Source organism: Ziziphus jujuba, chromosome 12 (genome assembly GCF_031755915.1).
Source record: "Ziziphus jujuba cultivar Dongzao chromosome 12, ASM3175591v1".
NCBI classification, from domain to species: Eukaryota; Viridiplantae; Streptophyta; class Magnoliopsida; order Rosales; family Rhamnaceae; genus Ziziphus; species Ziziphus jujuba.
Window position 1 is genome coordinate 20,561,918 of NC_083390.1, and position 6,029 is coordinate 20,567,946.

Here is a 6,029-nt window from a genome sequence, read left to right on the forward strand (position 1 = left end):
CTGTGCCACGAGACGTCAGTAAGCCTTTGCAGAAGAAAGTAAGAAAAAAAGGTCACATATTAAGGGAAAAGTCATGCATCCAGAAAATAAAGCATGTCTTTCTGGGACAAACTAGACAAAATCGCCAGTAAGACCATTCACCGACATTAGGATCTAGAGAAATATTCCATTCGGACCATCATCAAAATTAGCATCTGATATCACCATAAAAGGTCCTTATTGAAGGCGACAACTTCAGAGACGCAGCATATTACAGGGCACTGCAGATGCTTAAGAAAGATTCAAGATTGATATTTGGAAACACATTGAGGCTTTTTTCAGTTTAAGTTTTTAGTATTTTTATTATCAATTACTTGCAGCTACTTTGCTCTATCCTACTTATGAAGTTATTTCCAGCTCCATATCTTTACCTACAATCAAACTCAATATGCTATTTATTTGTAGTATGACTTTTTAACGCACTTTCTAAGGTTGGAAGAAGGGATTCATGCCTATTAATAGAGAAATTCAAATTATCCTGCTTTGTCACAGTACCTAAGTTGGTCCAGCAATAATGATCACTAAGTTCTATAAAATGAAATAACAATCAACTCGGCTTTGCTTGACCAAATTCTGACCTACACTAAGTCATTGCAATATCTTCTTACATCAAGCGATTGGTATTGGTGACTAACTAGAAGAAGAAAGAAAATCAACCATTAGTGTCCCTCAAATTACATTCAAAATTTTGTGAGCTTTATTTTTCAAACTCGAGATAGTTGGTACCAAATATGCCAAATCAGTCATCAATCCCAAGATAAAACTTATAATCATAAGTAAATTCAGTGAATTCCCATACATCATTTCCACTGAATTTTCACGGTAACAACAACAGGACACTAGGTACATGGAGTTTCACCCATGTTCAGAAATGTAAAATCAGATGAAACCAGGTAAACATATCATTATCATCGTCAACAAATTTAAACATTGTTTACAATTCGCTGCATACATTTTTATTTCTTTTAAAGTAACAATTTTTAAATACATCTTACACTGAAGCAATATATTATAATTACACACTGAAAGTCTAAAACAAAGTACTATCCAGTACTGGTAATTCTAACATATCATACAATTTAAAATAATTAAAAGGAATACAACCCTTTTAAGATATATACTCCACTAAATCAAGAGCCAAATACCCCCCAAGTCAAATTCAGACACAGCCATATATGAAACAAAACCCAAAATAAATAAATAAATAAATACCATCTCCCTCTAACCAAAAGTAAATTGCTCAATTAGTTGTAACAAGAAAAGTAAAACAAATAAACAGAAACAAACAAATAAATAAACAAAAAAGAAATTACCAAGTTGGCATACCCCTGCTGATATTCCAATAGTGCTAGCTATGGAACCTAGATCGATCCAGTAGTGCGGTGCTCAGGTAAAATCATAACCATCCCACCCACTTTTCAAATTTATAAAAAAAATAAAAATATAATTTAAAAAAAAAAAAACCTGGCAAGCATATTGATAGTGAAGATGGTCAATATGAAATGAGGAAAAATCAGGACAACCAACGCATAATCATTCAGATGAAACCATAAGAATAACATATCATTAGAAGACCAAACAGTAAAGATCACGAAGGTGGAAAAAAAATAAAAACGAGAAAAGCCCCTAGCAGAGTCAGACCAAAAATGTGGGAAACCAATTTAAATGTCTTACATATGTAGCAAATATAAGCAGCCAATAAGTGTTTCATAGAGAAAATCCTCAATGCTACGCTGAAAAACAGCACCACTCTAATGACATCAAAGTGGTTGAACATTGCTCTGTCATATCCACATAAAAGCTGATATCTCATGTTAGCATAAAGTCCTAGGAAAGCCACCATAACCAAGTGCATTAGTGCTTGTACTTGGTATTGACACAGATAACCTGCCAAACAAGTTAACAATTGCAAAGAACAAAATTAGTTTGACCAATTTAATATATTATGGTAAGTAAGTCGAATATTTCACTGAAAACAACTATCAAGGGCAACACGTTTTTTTTCATATAACAACTTTTCTTAAACCCATAACTCTATTCCAAATTCATGACATTCCCCAGAGAGTGTTATATTTGAAATATGTAAACATAGCATCTAAACATCATACTCACAGCACAACAAAAAAGTTATTATATTTTCATCCATCATAGAATAGTTCTTCAATAATTTTTTTGTTAAGTTCATAAACCAATGCTTCTCAAGCTTGCAGGGTAAATTCTTTGATATTTAAACTTTCAGAGAAGTTACAATGGTTGCTTCATTCTTATTGATAAACTCTAATCAGTACTATTTAGTTTTACAAAAGAAACAGTGTTTTCTTTTGCTTCATACCTTCCATCCTCCTTACTGGCTAGATAATTTGATAAAGAACCTTGCACTGCTCCAGCAGTTAGCCCAGCCATACACAACTCGGCAGCCTTATAGAAGAAAGAGTGTATTCTCTTTTGTAGATCAAATTCCCTCAGTGGATAACTTCTTTCAAATATGTTGTTTGGGAGCTTCTGCAATGTATTTTGCAAATCAAAACTGGAATATATTCCCATATGAACGACAAGTAGCAAGCAACCAAACAACAATAGCATCGCATGCTGCAACAGTGAGCATATGAACAAGTACAAGATCCCATTCTCGCTTTACCCTATAGTAAAGCAAACATCAATTACTTCAGCATTTCAATGCAAAAACCAGACAATTTCAATCCCTTGTCATAAAAGGAAGACATACCTATCCTTCCTATTCTTAAACTCCAAACAAACAGAGCAACCAATTGTAGTAGCCTGCTCTAAAAGAAGCCTGTATAAAAAGGAAGGATCTGCAAGCATCCTCCACAACAGAAAAGTATTTCATATCATATTGTGAACTAAGAACGATGCCGTGGGATTAATTCAAAGGAAACTCAAAATATTCAACATGCAACTGTTAAAAAGTTAAGGGTACACTGAAAAATGGCAATTTTATAGCTTTAGCAGATAAAAAAATGGACTTCACATGTAATATTCTACAATAGTAAGGTTAGGGCCCTGTTAAATCACCTGCCAATTAATGCCCTCGACACTGCTTGAGGAAGTGAACGGGGAATAAACTGGTATGGTTGGCCTGGCATTGATTGCTACAAATTTTACAATTTCAGCGGAACTCAACAATCCCTGGAGGAAATATTCCAGTTAAAATGTAGCTAAAAGTATTCAACTGAAAGTTAAACGACGATATACCGATCATGATCTCTCAAAAATTACCAAAATTATCACATTTATGCAACCAATACCATAAAATAAATTACACCGGCTGTGGAAATGATTTTGGAATTAAAACAGTTTTCCATATGAACTCAAACAAACTCACAGATATATATTACTATCAAATAATTGGATTCCTTTCACACAGAGTTTTCTTATTACCAATTCAGCTCAAAGTTCATTGATTTTCTACTCTCTGCACCATGAAATTTAGATTTAATTTTTACTCAAGTGGACTATAAATGAAAATTCTCACAGTTTTTAATCTCATTTCTCCTAAGACTATAAATAAAAATTCTCACAGTTTTTAATTCAGGCCTTGAGTTCTTCATTTTTCTTTCCCTTATAAAAAGTCTCAGCAACAAACCCAGAACTAAAATTTCATAAATTTAGAAATCTAAAAAAAAATAAAATTTATATATATATATATATATATACACAAAACACTAACCTCAGGGCTGGACTTGGATTTGTTTCTGCGACATATTGAGCTTCCTGTAGTCAAACGTCACAGCACCAAACGCACCGTACTGGCCATTCATAACATGACCCAAACTCAAAGACGCAGGCGCACCACCAGAAGCCGATGGAGCTACAAAGCACCTTTGCAACAAAGCCATGGAATCAAAAATAGATAACAATAAAAGATCAAACTAATAATAATAATAATATTATTATTATTTTGTTTTTTTTTACTTACCTCGCACTTTCCCAAAAACCAAACAGGATAGCCTAAGGCTCTGTTTATATGTTTTGGCAAAAGATTTACCGTCGTGTAACGTCGGCTCTACGATCACCTCCCCGGCCTTAGAAGACATTGTGTGCTTCATCTTCCTCTATGCAAATCCCTAATTTCGGGTTTATTGGGATTACTCTTTGAGCTTTCAAACATGGCCGACGATCCCTGTTTCTTCACCCAGCTCTCTGCCAGTATGAGATTGAAATAATGGAATTATTTTGAAATTACTCTATAATTTGACGCTGACGTTAAAATATTCCCAGTCAGCTTTGCATTGTTGACAAATATTAACGAATTCTTGAAGGCGCTGTAGATTGCTTCTGCATTTGCTTGCGAACGTGTGTGTTTTGAGAATGATGCTTTAGCCGTTACTCAAAGTCTGAAGCATAAAGACAGGAGCTCTCTGCACCGGTCTGCGGATTACCTGTTCAACGATACCATCGACCTTGTCTCTCTGCCTTTGCAAATGTTTCTTTTACTTGGTCTCCCAAAAGGCTAATAGACTTGCCCATTTAGTGGGTCAGGGAGCTGCTAACCAGTGTTTCACTGGCCACGTCTACTTAATTGTATTCCTATTTCCTTTGTTGACTGATTCAGGACGGCGACTCGGAGGTAGCCACCTGACTCTGGTGTTTTCTGCCTTTTTTTTTTTTTTTTTTTTTTGTTTAAGTGGAATCCAATTTTACAAAATATTAACGGATTCGTTTAAAAGAATATTATATATATATATATATATATAGTCCGTGCGGACGGTGCTTATACGGATCATAGTATTGGTGATGGTTTTTTATAATATTGATGATGATTTTCTAAAAAACCGTCGTTAATACTATAAAAAATCGTCATTAATACTGCAGTTTTCATACGAACCGTTATCACCATAAAATTTCCATGTATATATATATATATATATATATGAAATCCTACTTTTAGCAAATATGAACGAATTCATTTAACAAAAAAATATTATATATATAGATATTAGCGAATTCATTTATTTGCTGATACTTTGGATGTAACTCAAAAATTTTACCAACCACATTTTTAATAGATAATTAATTAAACAAAAATAACACAATTTGAATTTTTCTTCATAGTATTTCATCCAACTGCCCATCTAATATAAGAACTAGTTCACACACGCACATAGATAGAAGGCCCATTATACTCAACAGCAAAGATAAAGCAAAAAAACCTAAAAGAACTATAGTTTTATTACATTTCATATCTAACTTCAACGAGGTCAGACTAGACAGGAGGCCGATTATTGTCTTCTCCATTCGGACCGGGATGATTATGGCCATACATTCCCCTTGCCCATGTCAGGAAGACTTGAATAACTTCACGAAATGACAATTGTTTTAGTAAATCATATAATGATTTGTAAATTACCTTCGCAAAGTAAGCAGTACACAAGACCAAGATGAACCAGCCAAAAAGGGGAAAGAGGATAAGTACGAGCATATTCAACGCAAAAAACCCAGAAAAGAGCTTAGTTTTAGACATGATTCCAGTGTTACTTGGATCTTGAGATTGACGTAATTCTATATCTGCGGTTGCTGCAATGATATAGACAAACAGAGAAACAAAAAATAATACCATGGTGGTATAATGCGTATCAAATGGTGAGACATTCTTTCCTCCGTACATCAACTGTAGCAAAGCTAGCAAAGTGGCCATCAAAATCCCAAAAATCTTGTTGGACATCACAAGAAATAAGAAACTCGTATGGAAATGGATTAATCAGATTCGCTGAACTCTTTCGCTACTTTATAAACTGTTGATTGGGTAATATGTATATATATTGGCTCAGCTCACCGGAGAATTAGAAATTTTATATTTGTTGATTCACGCCCCGCAAGATGTTGGTGGGTTCCACAAGAATTAGAAATTTGATTCTTTGTATTTGTTGATTCAGACGTGGTTTCTCCCCGTATAGTATTTTCTCCCCGTAAAGTGTCAATGAAAACATGAAAACATACGCGGAGAAATAGAAATTTTATATTTGTTATGT

The 6,029-nt window shown here is 34.1% G+C and overlaps 1 pseudogene; it reads right to left on the reverse strand.

The window, feature by feature from the left end:
- Positions 1 to 1,464: 1,464 nt before the first annotated feature.
- Positions 1,465 to 4,094, reverse strand: LOC125418482 (protein RETICULATA-RELATED 1, chloroplastic-like; annotated as a pseudogene).
- Between the last annotated feature and the right edge of the window lie 1,935 nt (positions 4,095 to 6,029).